Source organism: Homalodisca vitripennis, chromosome 3, assembly GCF_021130785.1.
Source record: "Homalodisca vitripennis isolate AUS2020 chromosome 3, UT_GWSS_2.1, whole genome shotgun sequence".
Taxonomy (NCBI): Eukaryota; Metazoa; Arthropoda; class Insecta; order Hemiptera; family Cicadellidae; genus Homalodisca; species Homalodisca vitripennis.
The window spans coordinates 196272312-196298327 of record NC_060209.1 but is presented as its reverse complement, the minus strand read 5'-3'; the positions used below and the strand labels follow the sequence as shown (position 1 = coordinate 196298327).

General features: G+C 32.5%; 1 protein-coding gene across 4 annotated transcripts in view; it reads left to right on the top strand.

Moving 5' to 3' along the window:
* Positions 1-26016, top strand: part of LOC124357984 (nose resistant to fluoxetine protein 6-like) — a 99706-nt gene that overhangs the window by 7315 nt on the left and 66375 nt on the right. The window contains exon 1 of one of the 4 annotated variants that reach the window (XM_046810161.1): positions 21791-21865. The exons of the other annotated variants lie outside the window; for them this stretch is intronic. The gene's annotated coding sequence lies outside the window, so the exon portion shown is untranslated. Of the gene's footprint in view, positions 1-21790; positions 21866-26016 lie in introns of those variants that run through there. 4 annotated transcript variants of the gene reach the window in all.

Below are 26016 nucleotides of genomic sequence, written 5' to 3'. Positions count from 1 at the left end.
GCAGAATGCTATAATTTAATTAATTTACACTAAGGAATGTATATACTTACCTAATGTACTTAGAACAATCAATATCGTTGTTGTTCATTATTTGTAAATGAAAATTCATAAATGGCGTTAATACATACATATACACAGTTGCGATACATTCTAACTTAGTATACAGTTCATAAACAAAAATGTATACATACTTACCTAATGTACTTAGAACAATTTTAATATCGTTGTTGTTCATTATTTGTAAACGAAAACTCATAAATGGCGTTAATACATACATATACACAGTTGCGATACATTCTAACTTAGTATACAGTTCATAAACAAAAATGTATACATACTTACCTAATGTACTTAGAACAATTTTAATATCGTTGTTGTTCATTATTTGTAAACGAAAATTCATAAATGGCGTTAATACATACATATACACAGTTGCGATACATTCTAACTTTTATACAGTTCATAAACAAAAATGTATACATACTTACCTAATGTACTTAGAACAATTTTAATATCGTTGTTGTTCATTATTTGTAAACGAAAATTCATAAATGGCGTTAATACATACATATACACAGTTGCGATACATTCTAACTTAGTATACAGTTCATAAACAAAAATGTATACATACTTACCTAATGTACTTAGAACAATTTTAATATCGTTGTTGTTCATTATTTGTAAACGAAAATTCATAAATGGCGTTAATACATACACATACACAGTTGCGATACATTCTAACTTAGTATACAGTTCATAAACAAAAATGTATACATACTTACCTAATGTACTTAGAACAATTTTAATATCGTTGTTGTTCATTATTTGTAAACGAAAATTCATAAATGGCGTTAATACATACATATACACAGTTGCGATACATTCTAACTTAGTATACAGTTCATAAACAAAAATGTATACATACTTACCTAATGTACTTAGAACAATTTTAATATCGTTGTTGTTCATTATTATGTAAACGAAAATTCATAAATGGCGTTAATACATACATATACACAGTTGCGATACATTCTAACTTAGTATACAGTTCATAAACAAAAATGTGTTAATATAATAATAGAAATATAATAATATAAAAATAATAATTCAGATTCTTTATTATAAATATTCACTCAGAACAAAATAAAAGTCAAAATGCGTGTTTGTTACAGGAAGATCATGTATTAGTCAGTTTTTGTGAATTTTTGTTAACTTTTGTAAGTTTTGAAAGTGTTATTTCCAAAAGTTCTTTTACAATGTAGAAGGGTCTGTCTTATAGAATTGTTGCCACTTTACTACGAAAGCGCTGTCCATTTCTTTCTTGAGGCTGTTTGGTTTATTGTTGTTAAACACAATCCTTCACAGCTGGGGTTTTTTACAAAAACTTAAATTATGAGTTGGCAATAAAGAATTGTAAATTTTTCTGTTGTTATGCTGGTGTAAATCTCTGGGCCTGTTTTGTTCTTATGTATCTTGTCACTGGTACATCTATTTTTTTTTTTTTAAGATACTCGTCTACTTCTGTTAGTTCAGTTCTTAAAGTACCTAATCGCTCATTTCTCTTGGATAAGAACTTATTCCAGTTTGACCTAGAAACTCCACCACATATTGTTAACCCTTATCTCTGGTGGGATTCAAAAAGTGTAAAATACGCAGTTGTTGCTTTTTATAACAGGGTTTTTCTCAAAAACTTAAATGATGAGTTTTCAGTACAAAATTTGTAGCTTTTCTGGTGTCGTGATGGTGATCCTCGGCAAGTGTCCTGATACCACAGTCCTCCAAGGAACCTAATCGCTCATTTCTGAGCGTAAGGTAACCTATCAATTGTCAATATATTTGGTGATGTTAATGATGGTATTTTCGCATTCAAGCTTAAAGTTTCTAATGTAGTGGCAATCTTAAAAAGTGATAAGGATGGGGTCAGTAACTATAGACTTATCTCTCTGGTACCTATTTTTGCAAAAAGTCTATGAAACAGTAAATGAAATTATAGTCGAACACTTGTTTGAGCACAATAAGTTGTTTACCAATAGTCAATATGGTTTTAGATCTGGACTGTCCACGGTGGACTCAATTGAGAATTTAGTATCCCATGTGCTCTTCAGTTTTGAGAATAGATATGACACCAGTGGGGTGCTTTGCGACCTTTCTAAGGCCTTCTACTGCGTTGACGGGGATATTCTGCTGAAAACGCTTAACCACTGTGGTATAATTGTCTTTGTACATTTATTGTTTACATATACCGCAGCAATCGGCTTAAAATCGTTTCCTCAAAAGGCGCTTACTTAGATTACGCTGAGATACCCTTTAGTGTACCACAGGGGTCAGTATTGGGCCTACTATTGTTTAAGGAAACAAGATTTTTCCAGACATCTCTACTATTGACTAAATTCTGAACGAAACCTTGACTATGTAGCCAAATATGTTACTTCTACCAACCAATTTGCTGTATCCCCTTCTGTATCTTCAACTCCATATCAAAACAGATGACTGCTTTTATCATCTCTACTATTGACTAAATTCTGAATGAAACTTTGTCTATGTAGCCAAATAACCTAATAATTAGCGTGTCAGGAAAAATGAAAATTAAGTTTAATATGATTATTATACTTCAGTATTGATATAATAAACGGTTTTCCAAACCTTACGATAACTCTGTATATCAACAGTATTTCTTGTGCTTTCTTTGTTTCTAAGTTTTAGAAAAACATATATTATATGGAGGGATATTATACTGGAGTTTTGGTCCGCCAGCAATCTTGATGCCAGGTTTATGGTGATTATCACCGATTTCATTAATTCTTTAAGTATATCTTCGTTTGGAAAATACGAGACCCTCCATCAAAATTTGGAAGAATAAATAGAATAGAATCACCTAAAACCAAAAGCTGTACTCCTCCTGCATCATTAGTCTTCGTAAGGATAATTTTATTCTGCTCAAATTTTGTTTACTATAAATTTCTTTATTTTTATAGTTACTAAATAAAATGTAACTGTTAATAAAAACACATGTTTAAACTCTTTCAAATAAAAAGTAGAATGCTTTCATTTATTAAATGTACACTGAGGAATATACATACATTCCTAAAGATTGGCCAAGAAGCATTTTCGGGCTTAGCTATATATCTGACTTCTTCCAACCACTTCGCTGTATTCCCTTCCGTGTCCTCAACCCAATGTCAGTACAGGCGTTTCTTTCATCATCTCTACTATTGACTAATTTCTTAATGAAATCTTGTCTATATAGCCATATGTCTGACTTTTTCCAACCACCTTGCTGTATTCTCTTCTGTGTCTTCAACTCCATATTAATATAGATGACAGCCTACTTCATCTCAATTCTAGACCTATTTCTGAAAGAAATCTTGCCGGGTTTTGTTTCTTTAATTTATAAACATATAATAACATGCGACAATAATATTTTAGAAATAAATCGCAGGCTAAATTTACAAATATTTGTGGCCAACGTCTAATGCGTGAAGACGACTTTAAATGAAGAGATTTGATCGCAGCGACAGACAAGTCAGTGTTGTGTCGATGCCAAGTCACTAGTGACGCACAATCGTGTTGGATTCCTGTACGTCCTCATTACACCTTATATATTCCACGACGTTTCGTAACAACACGTTCTGTTGTTGTAGTTGCTGTCTTAATTGGCGTTTCAGGTATAATGAAAATAAATTTTATAATGATTACTATATTTCAGTATTGATATAATATCAGTTTTGTCAAAACTTAAAAACAAAAAAATCTCAAGAAATACTGTTGATGTATTATTTGTGACATACAAGAAGATTAGCACACTTTAGACTATTTTTTAGCTGCCGCTGTTATTTTTCCATTGTCGTTCAATGTATTGCTTTTCATTTTGGTAGAAAGCTTTTCACAGATACCACGCACACCTGTCTGAGGTCTACCAAACCTGAAGTTGTAGTTTTCTTTGTAGAAAATGTAGTATACGTAACTTTTAAGCTCTGGGTTCTTTTCACCTAAGATTTGATGCATTATTTTAATGTTTAGATCAGCAGATAGATATTCTACAGGTTTCCCAGTGTACTTTCGTTTGAATGCATTCAATGTTCTCTTTTATCTTTTGGATTATTTCTGTAGGTACAACATTTCCTCTAATAGTTTTCCCGCGAGTATTTTGGAAATGTTCCAACATTTAATAAATTAAAAATCCTTCTGGGTTGTTTACTAGTGACAGAGAACAAGTTTATGATAGCTTTTTTACAAACGGCAATTTTTAGCCCATTATATGACATGTGATAAGAAACTGTGTGCCTCTTACCTTTTGTATTTTCAGCAAATGTACTTTGTTTTGGTCGATACCTTTTAACACGTTGTACCTCTATTCCTCCTTGAATAAAAGAGTATTGTTGATTGTTTTTCTCAATTCGGTAAATATCGCAACTGTTCTTTTGCAAATACCCATGAATGTCAGTTCCTTTGTAGCTTTTATATGCCTCTCCACATAACCAAGCCTTCTTTATTACATTCCGTTGGTACTAATCTTCGTTTTGAATTCCCCATTTCCTTTTCTTGCTGAAAGGGATATTTTATGTTTCATCACTATTAGAACGGTTTGTTCTTTCGATTATTTCTCTATTAATATATTGATTCAAATCCAATAAAGTAAATGTAATCTACTCATTCGACACACAGCACCATTCTGAGAAAACAACTTCAATCGTTTTGAGGTTATGATAAACACACCAGTCAGCTGTTGCTCGCGCATGCGCAGTCGACTTTAGATTAACTAATTTACAGCAGAAAAGGCATATCTTATAAATAATTTTTTTTTTTTTTTTTTTTTACTTTAATTTATTTACAATCTGTTTATATACAACAAACAATAAGTAAATTTGATGATAAATCTTAAGGACATGGTTAATCAAAGTTCATTAACCTTAATTAACATAAACATTTAAGAGATTGTTCATCTTTAAAATCGATCAGCTAAGTTTAAGAAATCATGTCTTTTTAGCCGAAATTGATGGTCACTGTTGTCCAGCAGATTAATAGCCAAGTAGTTAGGATGAGAGTTTAATTTGTTTTGATACTTGATGCAGAACTTTGGAATTTCTTCAGTAACAAAAGGGATATTCGTGTCTCTGTGAATGACTTCATTACGAACATACCATGGGGCCTGTAATATCTTTCGGAGAACTTTAGATTGGAAACGCTGTATAATTTCAATATTTGATGTAGAAGCAACTCCCCACAGTTGAATTCCGTACGTCCAGATGGGCTTTAGAACAGTCTTGTACAACAACAGTTTGCTTTCTATTGATAAATGGGATTTGTTCCCAAAAAGCCAATTTAGTTTTGAAAATTTTGAATTTAATTGGAGCCTTTTGTTCCATATGTGTGGTTTCCAAGTCAGCTTCCTATCGAGATGTACACCCAGATACTTAGCTTCATTTCTTTGAGGAATTTGAATGTTGTTTAAAAACACTGGTGGACAGGTGTCATGTTTCAACGTAAATGTGACGTGAACAGATTTAGTTTCATTCACTTTAATTCTCCAAGTTTTAAGCCAAACTGTGATAGAATTTAAGTTAGTTTGTAGAATTTGTGATGCTACAACATGGTTGGAGTGGGATGCCAGTACGGCAGTGTCATCGGCGAATGTTGCTGTCAAAGAATTTTGATTAGTTGGAATGTCTGCAGTGAAAATTAAGTACAGCACTGGTCCTAGTACACTTCCCTGAGGTACACCAGAGTTTATTTCATTCAGATCTGAAAGACAATCATCAAACTTGATTTGAAAATACCTTCGTTCTAAATACGAGATTTATAATGTAATACCTCGTAAGATTTTATAATGTTGTAAACAGTGTGAGGTAGATGACTTTTTATTTTAAATAGAAGCCCTTCATGCCACACTTTGTCAAAGGCTTGACTCACATCGAGAAATGCTGCAGAACAAAATTTTCTTGATTCCAAATCTTGCCTTATTATATTAGCTACTCTATGGACTTGTTCGATAGTGGAGTGGTGTACTCTGAAACCAAACTGATGATTGGGAATTAAATTGCATTCAGTTATAAAAACCTGAAGTCGTTTTAAAAATAACTTTTCGAATAATTTAGAAGGTATAGGTAGTAGACTGATTGGCCTGTAGGACATTACTTCGTTTTGAGGTTTTCCTGGCTTAGGAACAACAATAACTTGAGCCACCTTCCATTGTGATGGGAAGTATTCAAGCCTCAAAATAGCATTAAATACGAAGGTAAGAAAGAGTATGGCTTTCCTAGGAAGCTCTTGTAGTATCTTACCTGTTATTAACTCATAACCAGGGGCCTTTTTGGGATTAAGATTTTTAATCTCATCATATATTTCAGATGGTTTAAAGGAGCCAATAGGTAGTGAGAGTTGGTTAGGTGAATCAAGAAACTCCTTTACAACATGTCTATTATCAAAGTTGTTATCTACAGGGTATGGTTTGAAAACATTACTAAAATATGCAGCAAACAAATCAGTTTTCTCTCTGTTACTTTTCGCCCAAGAACCATCTGGTTTAGATATTGGAGGAATGGGCACTTGCGGTTTCTTTGTGCTTTTTGTTACTTTCCATAAAGAATAGTCTGTTGCTTCAGTTGGGGAGAGATTTGAAGTGAATTCTTGAAACCATATGTTTTTTAAGTTTTTAAGCAAAATCTTTAACTGTCTTGATGCTCTGTTAAACATTGTTTTATCTCTTACATTTCTAGAATTTTGCCATATTCTTCGTAAGCGACGTTTTTGAGCAATGTGCTGCTTAATATATATTGGGTAATTGATATTGCCACACGTTGTATTATTAAGTTCAGGCGTTGCACTCCAAGCAGATTTCTGAACAGTATAATTAAAAATTTCCACAGCGTTGTCTATTTCCTCTCTTGTTTTAAGTGATATATTAAGACTTAAACTGTCATTTAACGTTTCACGAAACTTCACCCAGTTTGTGCCTTTATTCGATAAGGACGCTGCCTTTTCTTTCAATACAAATGATGAACTTATTGATAGGATGACCGGAGAGTGATCGGACGACAAATCAAGAGATGAAACAGCCTCCATATAGTTAGGAGAAATACCTCCCGTAACAAAGAAATCAAGAAGATCTGGAATTTTGTTGGGATCTGAAGGCCAATAGGTTGGTTCCCCTGTAGATACGTAACTCAAGTGATTGTCATTCATGCAATTTAACAAATTTCTACCTCTAGGGTTAATCAACCTTGAACCCCACATGACATGTTTGGCATTAAAGTCACCACCTGCTACAAAACGAGGCCCTAAAGTTTCGAAAAATTCGTTGAATTGAAGTTTGGTAATATTGTGCCTCGGGGGGCAGTAAACACCAGAAAATGTAAGTGGTCCCATCCAGTCCTCAACCACTATGCTTGTAGCTTGAATATGATCTTCTTGAAATCTAGGTAATTCATAATGTTTTATTTGTTTTCTGATTAGCACAGCGCTACCTCCATGCGCCGTATTGTCAGGGTGGTTTGTAGAATAAAAAGTAAAATTTGGGATTTTGAAAAAATTTAAGTTTGTAAAGTGGGTCTCAGAAATTAACATAATATCTATTTTGTGTATTGAAATAAAAAGTTGAATATCTTGGCCATGTCGGGCCAAGCCATTGGCATTCCAGAGTCCAATCCTATAAAATCTATTCATTTTAGTTTTGATATGACAGTTGTCAATAGGTTAATTAATGTACCTATTTGGTGGGCTTGTTGAGACATCATCATTTCGAACTTATTTAAAAATCCATCAATTATTTGATTCAGATTGTGATTTGCTTCTATATTTGATTGACCTGATGCCACTCTAGCATAAGATAAGGTTGGTGATACTGGTTGAGACTGATTACCTGTTGAATTTTGAGTACGAACAGATATAGGTCTATCTACTTCTCGATCTTGCACTGGAGGAGGAGTGTCTTTTTTTAACGCTGGTCTTAGAGGTGGAAAAGCCTTTTTCTTAATATCTTTGTAAATAGAGCAACCTTTATAGTTGGCTGGGTGCTCACCACCACATAATACACATTTGGGAGGAACATTTACAGATTTATTACAGCTGCTAGTATCATGATCTGAGCCGCATTTTACACAGCGGTTTTGGTACCAGCAGTAAGCCTTTGTGTGCCCATATCTTTGACACTTTTTGCACTGCACCACATCATTACGTTTGTAAGGGGGCTCAAGTACAATTTTGGCATTTAGTAGGAATTCAATTTTAAAAATGTCTTTGTTGTTTGATGCTGGCTCTAAGTCTACAAAAAAAATTGACAGTGGATCTTTAGATTTGCTACTTCTAAGGTTCGACACATTCCTAACTTTGTGGTTATAAGCTTCTATAGCTGTTTTAATTTCCTGGGGTTCCGTAGAGAAGTGCATATTCTTAAGCACTACTCTATGAGCTCTGTCACCCTTTATTTGGTATGTATGGAAGTTTACTTTCATGTTAGTTAAATGTTTGACTAATGCGCGGTAGGCTTCAATAGTATCAGTGTTAATTTTTACTTTATCTCTAGCTATGCATTTAAATGAATATGACTCTTTTTTAATTACTTGTTCAATGTTTACCATCATTTTACTTATGTTGACAATGTTGGGGACAAATATAGGTGGAGGCCTCACCTTCGTCCTACATTTGTCGTCATTCATCGTTTCTTCTTCAGAGCCTAGGTTGGCGTTACTCAGCATTTCAAATCTGTTGTGCAATTCAATAGGTCTAGCAGTTTTTGCAACGTACTCTGTAGGTCTACAAGGTTTCTTAACATCTGAAACGTTGGCTGTTGACAAATGTCTTTTGTTTCTAGTTGTTTCGATTTGCCACTCGTTTTGATTATTGACATCGTCATTAGAAATAGTTTTTCCTGAAATGATGTTCATTGTTTGCTTATTAGAACAATAATTGTGATCATTAGTTATGGTATCAAAATCCAAACAGTTTGAGTTGTTTGAAGGGGCAAATTTTAAGTTGTCCATTACCTTCTCACTTGAAAAACTACTAATAGTAAACAAACACTGAAAACAATTAAAGTTAACGGGTAAGGTTAGTTGTAGGAAAAGTACTGGAAAAAAAGATTACGAAAAAAATCTAAACATTTTTATGTAAATTATGAACAAAAATGTTTTAAGAACTGTTTTATATAGTTTTAACCACTAATTGGGTAAAAAAAAACTACATTTTAAATTAAAATAAAGGACACAACACTGAAACAGCACAGCTGGGGTTCACACATAATAATATTACCCTATCATTAATATTGTAGTTAAATTAATTAAACATATTATGGTTGTCATGTCATAAAAAAGTTTACACAAAACAGTTCATTATGTTTAACTGGATATTTCAATTAGTATTCCCCAACTTTAGAGACCAAGATAGAATTTTTCGCTATTTAGAGACCAGTGGGGCGTAGCCCGTAGAGGTTTCGACATAAGTCTTGGGAATATTAGGGACTCGAAGAATGTCCTTATAAAATTTCAGCACAATCTGTTGAATAATTTACGAGTAACAAAACGAACACACTACGGCATTTTCACATTTTATAATATTATTATCAGTTACCACGGCAACGCAAGCAATTTCATACACGTGTAGTGTATGAGCACTGATTTGAGTGAATTATATTTCCGATGCCATGTTGAGTTAGCCTTGTTGCCACGGTCCAGAAAACTATAAAAAATGTGTATGTATATGGTAATTATAATGGGTAAAAGCAAATAAACAAACAAAAGCACTTTCTCACTTATAATATTATTAGGAATATGATTATGATTTTAAGAGTATTAGTGTTATTATTTTTGTTTTGTAATTCTTGTGAACAAGATTTATTTTTTACTTTTTGAAATAAAACCCAACGATGCCTTGAAATATAATACAATTACATTATTCATTGTTATATATTCTAAACAAACATTAATATAATTAAATCCATCCATTAGAATCTGTTTAAGTTTTGTCCCAGTATAAAATTATACAGCAGTGTTTTTACAAAATAAATTGTTGTATAATACGATTTAGGCCTACTTTACGTTTAACAAACAAACGTTTGTATACAAACGTATATATATTTTCGTGTTTAGAAGATTTCACCAATATTACTGAGCACTGAAATGAAAAAAAGTCTTCATTAAAGAGACGGAGTTAGGGCTATCAGGCCTCTCTACCACTTAACCTTACATCATATAGGCTACTGTACTTTTACGAAAGTTACAATTATTAACCGGTAGGTAAAATTATTAACCGTCATGTTTACTCAACTTTTGGTACATCTATACTGAAGAATCAGTATATCTTATTAAAGACCCGACAGGCCTTAAAATCGTATCGTTTGTTTATCCGTCTTATTGTCTGTCAGTCTTTTCCTTCGTTGAGATTTGGTACATAGTTTTCTTTTGGTCCAAGGAAGATCTGCATCGATATGGGATCAAAATTAAAGATGAAAACATAATTTTAACATTTTTAGTTAGTATAACGATGAGTGCCTATGACGGAAATGAAAATATTACAGGGTAAACAAATTTGTAAACAAAAATTAGTACCTACATACATTTTAACATGTGATATAGATATAGCACTTTTGATGAACTTTGTTAGCTTATTTTACTAGTTACACTACTCATGTTTTATGACTTTTTATCACTTTCTTGACATTATGATATTACATTTTAACAATGGCTTATGGAAAAAACAGAGAAACGAATACTAACATGCCTCAACGATTCATTCTATCCCTATGATTTACAACGTATAAAGGTCTGTCTTCTAGCCATGTTACCACTTGACTACGAAATCGCTGCGCATTTCATTCTTGCAGTTACGTGGTTTATGTTGTTAAACAAAATCCTTTATAGCTGGTGTTTTTTTTACAATAACTTAAATGAGGAGTTTTCAGTACAAATTTGGTTGCTTTTCTCGTATTGGGATGGTGATCCTCGTCTAGTGTCCTTATACCACATTCCTGCAAGAAACTTAAGCGCTCATTTCTGTGGGATAAGAATACTTTTTATTTTGAGCTTGGATTCCTCTCCCCCCCCATATTGCTAACCGTTATCTCAGGTGAGATTCAAATAGTTCATAATAATCAGTTGTTGTTTGTTTAGTTCGTCTGATGACGTAAATTTCCGAGCTGAGCATTTTACACAGCTAGTGCATGTGAGGTCATCTTGTAAGTTTCTCACCTATCACAACTGCAAAGTACTTAGTCTTGTCTTCTTTCTTCAGATGAGGTAATCCAGCATCAATTTCCTTTTCAGGGTGCTGTTAACCGCATGGAAAGTTGTCTACCCCATTAAGCGCAAATGCATTTTAGTATTTCTTAGCTATGTTACAGATAATATAGGCTTTGTTGTTAATAGAAGGAATATTTGACTGTTGTAACTTCTGGAATTTTCCACTCGTCTTAAAACATTATATTTATATAAATCGGAAATAACCTAATAAATTATTGTTTCCCTTTAAATTTCTGCCCATTCTAATATATTTAAGTTGTAGCTGGAATATATATTTACAGCATTTCTTTCAGTTGTAGAAAAAATAAAAATCAAGTTTTACATTATTACTAGCGGACCCGGCGCGCTTCGCTGCGCATTTCAATAATATTTTTACAAAATTAATATCTTTACTGCTTGATAATTTGAAAATAGAGTTTTATCAATTTCATAATTATAATTATGTATTCTATACCTTTCATCTTTACAATGAATCAAGTCGTGGAACTATGTAACAATGACAGATTTTAATAATTTTGTGTGTGTGTGTGTGTGTGTGTGTGTGCGTGCGTGCGTGTGTAGAGGAAATGGAGCTGGCAGCAACAGTGAAGCAGCCACCTCCCTAAAAATATGCCTATGTTATTTCCAGCAAATAAGTTTATAAAATAAATATTAATTTTATTAAAACTTTTTTCTAATTAATTTATTGCTCTATTATTACATCGTAGCATATCTTGAAATCAATTGTAACAGTTTATAGTTTCTTCTCATTCATTTTAATACGTTCTGGTAAACAACATTATTAGTTGTATAATTTGGAGCATATATATGCAGATTCTAAACATTGTTGAGATAATTGACAGTCGTTCCTTCGTGAGCCTCTTGGGCGCATTATGAAGGTATGTATCATATTCCTGCCTCTATCTTTCGTGGTTTTTGCTAGGTGTTGATAAGTTATTCAGAACAGTTACTGTATACGGATGAATCTCGGTAAACTAATTAGGTTATAAAGAATCACATTCGGTCTGTCAAAATTAATTTTCTGTCTAAGATATTTCCAGTATTATTTTAGGAGGGTGCCTTCAAGAAAATGTATCAAAGAAACCAAGTTTCGATCATAAAGTGTCTTCTTTCGGCTCTTTTCATCTACCTTCGATGTAACCAAATTCGATTACCTTATGTGCAATCATTCACGGATTTGTATAATGAGGTTGTTTTCATAATAGCGTTTAATAGTATTTTCTTTGAATTAAATAGTTTATTGATCATTGATGCAATCTGAATTTAAAAACACTACTGATCAAGCACTTTACAATAAAAATGTTTTAAATTTTAAATATAAACAAATATGTTTCTGCCTCTTTGATGAACTTCAGCTGAAAGTATTATCAGCTGTTAAGTATCAGTTCGCTTTGTATTACGTATCGTAGCGCAGTCTGTCGGATCCAATATAAAACACACCAACATCAACAACAATTTATAATTAAAAAATAATGAAATAAACTATTAAAATTGGACCAAATACCTCTCTAAAAGTATGCCTATGTTACTTCCAGGAACGTGTAGAATCACTGTACAAAATGTCACGATGTTTCGTGCATTGGTTCCAGAGTTATAACGGAACATACAAACATTCGCATTTATATATATAGATTATACTTTAGTAATGATATAATGTCTGTTTTTCCAAAACTTAGAAACAAAGAAAGCACAAGAAATACTGTTGACATACAGAGTTATCATAAGAGTGGTGCGGGTTCAAACATGGTTAAAATAAAAACTGAATTACTTACAGTTAAAGTTATTATTCATTTAATTTGTCGTTTTGAACAGTTTTATTACATAATTGATACATTTCTATATCTGAGTCCTTAGTCGTTCGAAAATGTTTTTTTTCAAATGTTTATTCACAAAAAAAGTTTTTTTTGTGAATAAACAACGCTTTTGATGTACCCCACAATAAAAAAAAATACAAGGTGTGAGGTCTGAACTCCTTGGAGGCCACAGCACAGGTTCTTGCCGGCCTATCCATCGATCTTAAAATTTTTCGTTCAAAGCTTCCGTGACCAATTTACTGAAATGTGAGGAAGCACCATCTTGTTAGAAATGAAATTGATGAATCTTTTCGAGTTCATGTAGCTGAAGAAAGCAATAATGGGTTAATATGTCAAGAACTTACATAAGGAAAACCAAAGAACATGTCGTAGTTTATAGTTTAGTACCATGTTAGATCCCATTTCATGGTGATTTGTATGTCGTTGAATGAGTGCATTGATGGGATTTTCTTCTAATCTTCACCTTTTTTCATTAGCTAATTAAGAAAGATTTTGTTTGTACATTGTATATCTGAGTTGCCTTCAAAATTCAGCTATAGTCCGTCATAATGCAGAAAAAATGTATAATACATACAGTTAAAATTAGGCTCAGTGGTACTTTCTAACAATATTCCTGCAGAAACAACAAACTTACACAACGAATATATGTATAATTTCAAAACTAATTAAGTATTTAATTTAGGAATTATCGAGAAACGTGTTGAAAAGGGTTATATAAGGCTTAATTGTTTTCTGTACAGATATGTGGTGTTGTATGAGGTTTTTTAAGCCATTTAAGAGATTGAAGAAAGTAATTTACTATTTTATGCAACTCGTACACATGCATGTTAGATTTTGTGCACAGGAAAAATAAAAACTGTAATATGTTGTATAATTTTCCATAGGTTATATAGACAGTTTGGAAGATAACCTCAATACTTCATACCATCCTATCGTACTGCTTCAGGATGTTGCCTCCAAGATGTGGTCATTCAGAAACATGACTTAAAACAATATTTTTCTTTAACATTTCTTAAAAGTGATTTAAAAATTATTTCCCTCAGCCCTGGTCAATAGCAGTGCTAGTCACACGTTTTTTCCTGTCACCTCGATAGTTCACTAGGACACACAATTTTTCATTCTTCTTTAACAAGTTTAGTAATTTTGCTGTGTCTAGGTACAGATTATTTTGAATTAGGATGATATTATATTAAATTGAATGATATTATATTAAAAATATATTTACTACTATTATTTTAATTTCTTATAACACAAACATTTACGTACTAACTATACATATTCACACAATTTGCCAACTCATTCCTTAGGATTGAGTGGGAACAATCTAACAATTCTAACACACCCCTAGCGAAAAATGTTAGAAACTTAATTGCTATAAGTAAAATAACATTTGTACGATAATTAATAAAGACCTTATTACCTTAACACATTATTCACAAAATATATTTACTTGAAATGAATGGTTTGCAACTGTAGTTTACTTTCGCTAGCAATCTTGATGCCAGGATTATGTTGATTGTTATAGAATTCGTTCAATTCTTCAATTATATCTTGGTATTGGAAAATACGAGACTCCATATCAACATTAGGAAGAAAATATAGAACAGAATCACACCAAAAGCTGTACTCCTCCTTAATCATTAGTCCTCGTAAGGATAATTTTGTTCTGCTCAAATTTGAGTTTCTCTTATTTTATTGAATATACATTTCTTTATTTCCATAGTTACTAAATAAAATGTTACTGTTAGTAAAGACACATATTTAAAACTCTTTTAAATAAAAAGCAGAATGCTATAATTTAATTAATTTACACTGAGGATTATACATACTTACATAAAGGTAGGTCAAGATGCATTTTCGGGTTAAGCCATATATCTGACTTCTACCAACCAGTTCGCTGTATCCCCTTCGGTATCTTCAACTTCAAATCAATACAGATGACTGCTTTTATCATCTCTAATATTGACTAAATTCTGAACGAAATCTTGTCTATATGTAGCCAAATATCTGACTTGTACCAACCAATTCGTTGTGTTCTTTCGGTGTCTTTAACTTCATATCAATACAGATGACTGCTTTCATCATCTCTACTATTGACTAAATTCTGAATGAAATCTTGTCTATATGTAGCCAAATATCTGACTTGTACCAACCAATTCGTTGTGTTCTTTCGGTGTCTTTAACTTCATATCAATACAGATGACTGCTTTCATCATCTCTACTATTGACTAAATTCTGAACGAAATCTTGTCTATGTAGCCAAATATCTGACTTGTACCAACCAATTCGTTGTGTTCTTTCGGTTGTCTTTAACTTCATATCAATACAGATGACTGCTTTCATCATCTCTACTATTGACTAAATTCTGAACGAAATCTTGTCTATGTAGCCAAATATCTGACTTGTACCAACCAATTCGTTGTGTTCTTTCGGTGTCTTTAACTTCATATCAATACAGATGACTGCTTTCATCATCTCTACTATTGACTAAATTCTGAACGAAATCTTGTCTATGTAGCCAAATATCTGACTTGTACCAACCAAATCCAAATCGTTGTGTTCTTTCGGTTGTCTTTAACTTCATATCAATACAGATGACTGCTTTCATCATCTCTACTATTGACTAAATTCTGAACGAAATCTTGTCTATGTAGCCAAATATCTGACTTGTACCAACCAATTCGTTGTGTTCTTTCGGTGTCTTTAACTTCATATCAATACAGATGACTGCTTTCATCATCTCTACTATTGACTAAATTCTGAATGAAACTTTGTTTATGTAGCCAAATAACCTAATAGTTGGCGTGGCGTGTCAGGAAAAATGAAAATAAGTTTAATATGATTATTATACTTCAGTATTGATATAATATAAGTTTTTCCAACAAGAAACTACTGTTGATATAATATTGGTAAAATTGAAGAAGGCGTAATTAATAAAAAAAAAAGACACTTATTGATATAATTTGTATTCACTATAGGCTCTGCATGGAGATCACCAGTTGAATCGTTTATTTCAGAAAGGGCACACATCACGTTTACACCATTTTTCACTAGACATTTATTTTTTGTAAATACGTGGGTTTTGTTATAATTGTTACTCAATCTTCTCAATCTTAAAGCCTACGTTAAAATTTACATCTCAATTCTAAATTAATAATTCAATAGTGTTAGTAACTTGGCAAGGTTTGTAGTATGTACGATTTTTTGTTTGTTTGTTTGAAGAAACCATACGCCCCATACCTTTTGTATTACGTTGCCAACAACTCCAGTTCAATTTAATTAATATCGTTGTTATCACACTTTTGTTATTACACTTCATTTTGACCTTGGAATTCCACCCCATATTGACAACTCTTATGTTAGGTGGGAGTCAACAAGTTCAAAGTTGGAAAAAGTAGGAAAATGGTATTAGTCAGTATTTATACATTTTTGTGTACGTCTTCTTTAGTCAAGGGTTCTTTCCAAAAGTTCTTTTACAGTGTAGAAAGGTCTTTTCTGTAGCCGAGTTGCCATTTTACTACGAAAGCGCTATCCAATTCCTTCTTGCAGCTATTGTGGTTTATGTTGTTAAACAAAATCCTTTCTAGCTGGGGATATTTTACAGAAACTTAAATAAGGAGTGTTCAGTACAAAATTGGTTGCTTTTCTGATGTCGTGATGGTGATCTTCATCAAGTGTCCTAATATCACAGTCTTCCAAGGACCCTTATCTCTTATTGTTGTGGGATAAGAACACTTCAGTTTGACCTTGGAATTTCACCCCATATTGACAACTCTTATCGTAGGTGGGAGTCAACAAGTTCAAAGTTCGTGTTATCACCACACAGTTCCTATATATTTGAGTTTTATTTCAAATGTAGACTACATTGCCAGGCCAGCTACTCCAGTTCAATTCAATTAATATCATTGCTCTTTTTTATTTGTAAAAGAAAACTCCTAAAATGGCGTCATAACATGCTTATACACAGTCGCGATACATGTTGTACTTAAATTCTAACTTAGTATACAGTTTATAAACAAAAATGTGTTATTATAATAAGAGAAATAAAATAATATAATAATTTCAGATTCTTTATTACAAATATTTACTTAGAACCAAATAAAAGTCATAATGCGTGTTTATGTTACAGGAAAATGGTATTAGTCATTATTTGTAAATTTTTGTTCGTCTTCTTTCTGGTGTTGTGCGGGTGTTAATCTTTGTGCCTGCCGAATTACTACGAACGCAGAATTACTTCTCTTTTGTATTGTGTCTTTGGTACTGTAAGCTTTTTTAAGATCCTTGTCAACTGTCATGATAGTTCAGTCCTCCAAGGCAACTTATTGCTCTTTTCTGTTGAATGAGAACTCTTTCCAGTTTGACCTCAAATTTCCACCCCACATTATCACCCCTTATATCAGGTCGGATTCAAAAGGTTCGAAGTACACAGTTGTTGCTGATGTTTTCTCACTTATTTCTTAAGTTCGTCTGATGATATAAATTTCTGAGCTGAGCTTTTTACGCAGTACATATACAGTACTTACATAATTACACATTATCGCACTCGTCAAGTGATTACTCCTACAAGAAAAAAATCACAAGGTGTCAGGTCTGAACTCCTTGGAGGCTACAGCACAGGTTCCTGCCGGCTTATCCATCGATCCTTAACTTTTTTTCGTTCAAAGCGTCCGTGACAAATCTACTGAAGTGTGAGGAAGCACCCATCTTGTTAGAAATCAAATTGATGAATCTTTTCGAGTTCATCTAGCTTAGGAAAGCAATAATGGGTTAACATGTCAAGGTATAACTCCATTAATTGTTTTTTCAGCAAAGAAGAAAGGATCTTTTACGCAATTTTTCATTACACCACACCAAACATTAACTTTAGGCGAATCCGTTGTTTTCCAACAATTAATTGTGATTTTTCCGGAGCACCTATATTCGTGAATTGTGTCTGTTCACACACATCCATTCATATGGAATGTAGCTTCGTCTGTAAAAATTATATCATCTAAAAACTATCAGATTTGTTTATGAAGGGACGAGGTTTTCTTCCTAATTCTATTACTTACCTAAGGAAAACCAAAGAACATGTCGTAGTTTATAGTTTAGTACCATGTTAGATCCCATTTCATGGTGATTTGTATGTCGTTGAATGAGTGCATCGATGGGACTTTCTTCCAATCTCTCCATCACTTTCATGTGGCTAAGAAGGATTTTGTTTGTACATTGTTTATCTGATTTGCCTTCATTTTAAAATCAATTATAGTCCGTCATAATGCAGAAACATGTACAATTCATACAGTTAAAATTAGGCTCAGTAGTACTTTCTAACAATATACCTACAGAAACCACAACTTACACAAAGAATATATGTATAATTTCAAAAATAATTAAGTATTTAATCTAGAAATTATCGAGTAACGTGTTGATATGGATAATATAAGGCTTAATTATTTTCTGTACAGATATGTTGTGTTGTATGAGGTTTTTTAAGCCATCTGAGAAATTTAAGATTTAATTTAAATAATAAAGACTTAATTAGGTACTTTAACATTTTTTAAAATTTACAAAATATATTTACTTGAAATGCATGGTTTATAACTGGAGTTCACTTCCGCCAGCAATCTTGATGCCAGGAGTATGTTGATTATCACCGAATTCGTTAATTCTTCAATTATATTTTGGTTTAGAAAATACGAGGTACTCCATTAACATTAGGAAGAATATACAGAATAGAATCACCTAAAACCAAAGCTGTACTCCTCCTTCATCATTAGTCCTCGTAAGGATAATTTTTTTCTGTTCTAATTTGAGTTTCCCAAATTTTTCAACATAAATATCTTTGGTGAAAGTGGCTAATTTGGTCGCAGCGACAGACAAGTCAGTGTTGTGTCGATGCCAACTCACTAGTGTCTTGTTTGTGTGGTTGCTGTAATTGGCGTTCACGAAAAAACGAAAATCAAGTTTAAATGATTATTATATTTCAGTATTGATATAATATCTGTTTTTCCAAAACTTAGAAACAAAGAAAGCACAAGAAATACTATTCATAGGTATGTCGTAAAATAGTACACGGTGGAAATAGTACAAAACGACACTGATATAATTTGTATTTACTAAGGCTTTGCATTGATTTCATGAGTTTAATCGTTTACTTCAGAAAGGCCACATATTACGTTTAAAAAATCTTTTACTAGCAACAAAAAACATTACATTAAAAACTACTTGGGTATTGTTAACTTACTCTTAAAGCTTATATTAAAATACATGTTTCATACAAATTCCATATTTTTTAATTCAATAATGTCAGTAGGCATGATTTTTGTTTCTTTGTTTGAAGAAACCCGTATGCCTAATACCTTATGTATTACGTTGCCGACAACTCCAGTTCAATTGAATTAATATCGTTGATCTTCGTTATTTGTAAAAGAAACCCCCGAAAATAGCGTTAATACATGCATATACACATGCGATACATGTTATAGTTTAATTCTAACTTAGCGTACATATATTTTTTTATAAAAATGTTTTAATATAATAATATAAATAACATAATATAAACATAGTAATTCAGATTCCTTATTATAAATGAAACCTGAATATCATTGATCTTTATTATTTGTAAAAAGAAAATCCATAAAATGGCGTCATAACATACATATACACAGTCGCGATACATGTTGTACTTAAATTCTAACTTAGTATACCGTTCATAAACAAAAATGTGTTACTATAATAATAGAAATAAAATTAATATTAAAATAATATTCAGTTTCTGTATTATATATATATATTCACTCAGAACAAAATAAAAGTCAGAATGCGTGTTTATGTTACAGGAAAATGGTATTAGTCAGTATTTGTAAATATTGGTTCTCGTCTTCTTTAGTTAGGGCTCTTGTAGCTCTTTCCAAAAGTTCTTTTACAGAGTAGAAAGGTTGTCTTCTAGCCATGTTGCTACTTTATTTCAAAATCGCTGTCCATTTCGTTCTTGCCGTTATTGTGGTTTATGTTGTTAGTATTTCAGTACAAAATTTGTTCTTTTTCTGGTGTCGTGATGGTGGTCCTCGTCAAGTGTCCTGATATCAAAGTCCTCCAAGGAACCTAATTGCTTATTTCTTTGGAACAATAAAACTTCAGTTTGACCTTGGAATTCCACCCCATATTTGACAACTCTTATCTTAAATTGGAGTCAACAAGTTCAAAGTTCGCGTTGTCACCACACAGTCACTGTACCTATATACAAGTTTTTTTTTCAAATATAGGCTACATTGCCAGCTACTCCAGTTCAATACAATTAATATCGTTGCAATTATTTGTAAAATAAAACCCCTAAAAGGGCTATATTATAATAATAATATTTCAGATTATTTATTACAAATATTTACTCAGAACAAAATAAAAGTCATAATGCGTGTTATGTTACAGGAAAATGGTATTAGTCATTATTTGTAAATTTTTGTTCATGTCTTCTTTCTGGTGTTGTGCGGGTGTTAACCTATGTGCCTGCCAAATTACTACGAACGCAGAATTACTTCTCTTCTGAGTAGTGCCACGGGTTCATTTAGATTTTTTAAGATCCTTGTCAACTGTCATCATAGTTCAATCCTCCAAGGCAACTTATTGCTCTTTTCTGTTGAATGATAACGCTTTCCAGTTTGAGCTGGAATTTCCACCCTTTATATCAGGTGGGATTCAAAGAGTTTGAAGTACACAGTTGTTGTTATTGTCTCCATCATTAGTCCTCGTAAGGACAAGTTTGTTCTGCTCAAATTTGAGTTTCCCAAATTTTTCAATATAAATTTCTTTATTTCCATAGTTACAAAATAAAATGTTTTTGTTAATATACACACATGTTTAAACTCTTTCAAATAAAAAGCAGAATGCTATAATTTAATTAATTTACACTAAGGAATGTATATACTTACCTAATGTGCTTAGAACAATTAATATCGTTGTTGTTCATTATTTGTAAACGAAAATTCATAAATGGCGTTAATACATACATATACACAGTTGCGATACATGTTATAGTTTAATTCTAAAATAGATTCTAAAATAGAACTTAGTATACAGTTCATAAACAAAAATGTGTTAATATAATAATAGAAATATAATAATATAAAAATAATAATTCAGATTCTTTATTATAAATATTCACTCAGAACAAAATAAAAGTCAAAATGCGTGTTTGTTACAGGAAGTTCATGTATTAGTCAGTTTTTGTGAATTTTTTTTAACTTTTGTAAGTTTTGAAAGTGTTATTTCCAAAAGTTATTTTACAGTGTAGAAGGGTCTGTCTTATAGAATTGTTGCAACTTTACTACGAAAGCGCTGTCCATTTCTTTCTTGAGGTTTTTTGGTTTATTGTTGTTAAACACAATCCTTCACAGCTGGGGGTTTTTACAAAAACTTAAATTATGAGTTGGCAATAAAGAATTGTATATTTTTTCTGTTGTTATGCTGGTGTAAATCTCTGGGCCTGTTTTGTTCTTATGTATCGTGCCACTGTTACATGTCTTTTTTTTAAAGATACTCGTCTACTTCTGATAGTTCAGTTCTTAAAGTACCTAATCGCTCATTTCTCTTGGATAAGAACTTATTCCAGTTTGACCTCGAAACTCCACCACATATTGTTAACCCTTATCTCTGGTGGGATTCAAAAAGTGTAAAATACGCAGTTGTTGCTTTGTATAACAGGGTTTTTTTTAAAAAACTTAAATGATGAGTTTTCAGTACAAAATTGGTATCTTTTCTGGAGTCGTGATGGTGATCCTCGGCAAGTGTCCTGATACCACAGTCCTCCAAGGAACCTAATCGCTCATTTCTGAGCGTAAGGTAACCTATCAATTGTCAATATATTTGGTGATGTTAATGATGGTATTTTCGCATTCAAGCTTAAAGTTTCTAATGTAGTGTCAATCTTAATAAGGGATAAGGATGGGGTCAGTAACTATAGACCTATCTCTCTGGTACCTATTTTTGCAAAAAGTCTATTAATCAGTAAATGAAATTATAGTCGAACACTTGTTTGAGCACAATAAGTTGTTTACCAATAGTCAATATGGTTTTAGATCTGGACTGTCCACGGTGGACTCAATTGAGAATTTAGTATCCCATGTGCTCTTCAGTTTTGAGAATAGATATGACACCAGTGGGGTGCTTTGCGATCTTTCTAAGGCCTTCTACTGCGTTGACGGGGATATTCTGCTGAAAACGCTTAAACACTATGGTATAATTGTCTTTGTACATTCATTGTTTACATATACCTCAGCAATCGGCTTAAAATCGTTTCCTCAAAAGGCGCTTACTCATATTATGCTGAGATACCCTTTAGTGTACCACAGGGGTCAGTATTGGGCCTACTATTGTTTAAGGAAACAAGATTTTTCCAGACATCTCTACTATTGACTAAATTCTGAACGAAACCTTGACTATGTAGCCAAATATGTTAATTCTACCAACCAATTTGCTGTATCCCCTTCTGTATCTTCAACGCCATATCAATACAGATGACTGCTTTTATCATCTCTACTATTGACTAAATTCTGAATGAAACTTTGTCTATGTAGCCAAATAACCTAATAATTGGCGTGTCAGGAAAAATGAAAATTAAGTTTAATATGATTATTATACTTCAGTATTGATATAATATACGGTTTTCCAAACCTTACGATAAGTCTGTATATCAACAGTATTTCTTGTGCTTTCTTTGTTTCTAAGTTTTAGAAAAACAGATATTATATGGAGGGATATTATACTGGAGTTTTGGTCCGCCAGCAATCTTGATGCCAGGTTTATGGTGATTATCACCGATTTCATTAATTCTTTAATTATATCTTCGTTTGGAAAATACGAGACCCTCCATCAACATTTGGAAGAATAAATAGAATAGAATCACCTAAAACCAAAATCTGTACTCCTCCTGCATCATTAGTCTTCGTAAGGATAATTTTATTCTTGGACCGCAAGGCAGTACTCTTGGACCCTTGCTTTTCTTAATTTTTATTAACAATCTAGGAAGATTGACTTTGTTTAAAGGACAGATATTTCTTTATGCGGACGACACCGCTTTGTTATTTGAGGGTGAAAGCTGGGAGGAAGTGAGGGATGTGGCTGAGCGCGGTCTACTCACTGTCAAGCGCTGGTTTGATCAATGTCGGCTCACAGTTAATATAGCCAAAACTAAATGTATGCCAATCTCTATACGATCTGACGGCGATCCTTTTGTTTTTAAGCTACGGTTGCATACTTGTGGTGGCCAGGATGGATGCGTTTTTGTGTGAATGTATTGATAGGGTGAGTGAGTATAAATACTTGGGTGTAGTTTTTGACAATCGTTTGAAGTGGTGTAATCACGTAGCTTACATGCGGAAATAAACTTCGTAAATTTATCTTTATATTCTGTAATCTGCGTAATTATACTTACAATAGATCTTTTAAAAACTGTATACTATGCTTATGTGCAATCAATTCTTCAGTATGGTAATTTAGCATGGGGTGGCTGTTTCCAAAGTAACCTTGCTCCCTTAGAAGTCGTTCAAAAAAACTATTATAAAAGTAGCTCTGAAGCGAAATCGTACTTATCCAACCAATTTATTATTTGAAGAATTTAAAGTTTTTAACGTCTCGCAATTATATATCCGAACATTAATTTTGTACATTTTTCAACATCGAGATTCAATTTTCATTCACAGTAACCACAGCCATTTTTACGCGTTCTTCACTTCATAACAGAATTTTTGTTCCTAGACTCGTTAAAGCCTTTAATTCAAACATCATCTCACTATATTGCTCATATAATTTTCTCAAAAAATTACCATACTTTATAAAAAAACCCAAGACCTTGCACTATTAGTAGTACGTACAAAAAATTAGTCAATAAATGGTTAGTAGATGCTGGGCGAGATGGATTTCGTCAGTATTTTTCCTCAATCTACACCTAGATATGCTTTTTCTATGTATTAAATTTCTGTTATATTTTTGTATTACAATCAATGTTAGTCTGAGTGTTTGGTGAGTTTGTACAATCGTTTTGACTGCAGGCCAACGAGTACGTGTAGTGCGTGCATGTGTGCGTGTGTGCGTGATTGGTGTGTGTGTGTGTGTGTGTGTGTGTGTGTGTGTGTGTGTGTGTGTGTGTGTGTGTGTGTGTTTAGTGTGTGTGCGTGGGTGTGCAGTGTGTGGTCCAAGTCTCTCTCTACTTATATCGGCTAATTTTTAATTAAGTCTTTCTGATTGCTCTTTTTTTATGTAAGTTACAAGTTTTTATAAATTACATTTTTAAGTCTTCAAATTATATTTTCTAAATAAGTATATTCCTTTCAAATTTTAGATTATTTATTAACTGAATTTGCTTATGTATTCCATGCTCTGGCCTTGTATGGTTTATTTTAGAGGTTAAATCTTCATTCTCATTTGTGAATGAAAATGTTTTTATTAATGACAATTCATTTCCTTATTTTAATTTAAGTTTTTTGTGTGTTATTGGTAGTGCAGACTGAGGAACTCGTTTCCCCACACACAGGCTGATGCCCATGTGGGGATAATTTCCTATAAGTTTTTTGTTATGTATTATATTTAACTCTGTACATAAATTTTGGAAATAAATCAATCAATCAATCAAAGTCAATCAATTCTGCTCAAATTTTGTTTACTATAAATTTCTTTATTTTTATAGTTACTAAATAAAATGTAACTGTTAATAAAAAACACATGTTTAAACTCTTTCAAATAAAAAAGTAGAATGCTTTCATTTATTAAATGTACACTGAGGAATGTACATACGTTACTAAAGATTGGCCAAGAAGCATTTTCGGGCTTAGCTATATATCTGACTTCTTCCAACCACTGCTCAAATTTTGTTTACAATAAATTTGTTTATTTTTATAGTTACTAAATAAAATGTAACTGTTAATAAAAACACATGTTTAAACTCTTTCAAATAAAAAGTAGAATGCTTTCATTTGTAAAATGTACACTGAGGAATGTACATACTTTCCCAAAGATTGGCCAAGAAGCATTTTCGGGCTTAGCTATATATCTGACTTCTTCCAACCACTTCGCTGTATTCCCTTCCGTGTCTTCAACCCAATGTCAGTACAGGCGTTGCTTCCATCATCTCTACTATTGACTAATTTCTTAATGAAATCTTGTCTATATAGCCATATGTCTGACTTTTTCCAACCACCTTGCTGTATTCTCTTCTGTGTCTTTAACTCCATATTAATATTGATGACAGCTTACTTCATCTCAATTCTTGACCTATTTCTGAATGAAATCTTGTCGGGTTTTGTTTCTTTAATTTATAAACATATAATAACATGCGACAATAATATTTTAGAAATAAATCGCAGCCTAAATGTACAAATATTTGTGGCCAACATCTAATGCGTGAAGACGACTTTAAATGAAGAGATTTGATCGCAGCGACAGACTAGTCAGTGTTGTATTGATGCCAAGTCACTAGTGACGCACAATCGTGTTGGATTCCTGTACGTCCTCATTACACCTTATATATTCCATGATGTTACGTAACAACACGTTCTGTTGTTGTAGTTGCTGTCTTAATTGGCGTTTCAGGTATAATGAAAATAAAGTTTATAATGATTACTATATTTCAGTATTGATATAATATCAGTTTTGTCAAAACTTAAAAACAAAAAAATCTCAAGAAATACTGTTGATGTATTATTTGTGACATACAAGAAGATTAGCACACTTTAGACTATTTTTTAGCTGCCGCTGTTATTTTTCCATTGTCGTTCAATGTATTGCTTTTAATTTTGGTAGAAAGCTTTTCACAGATACCACGCACACCTGTCTGAGTTCTACCAAACCTGAAGTTGTAGTTTTCTTTGTAGAAAATGTCGTATACGTAATTTTTAAGCTCTGGATTCTTTTCACCTAAGATTTGATGCATTATTTTAATGTTTAGATCAGCAGATAGATATTCTACAGGTTTCCCAGTGTACTTTCGTTTGAATGCA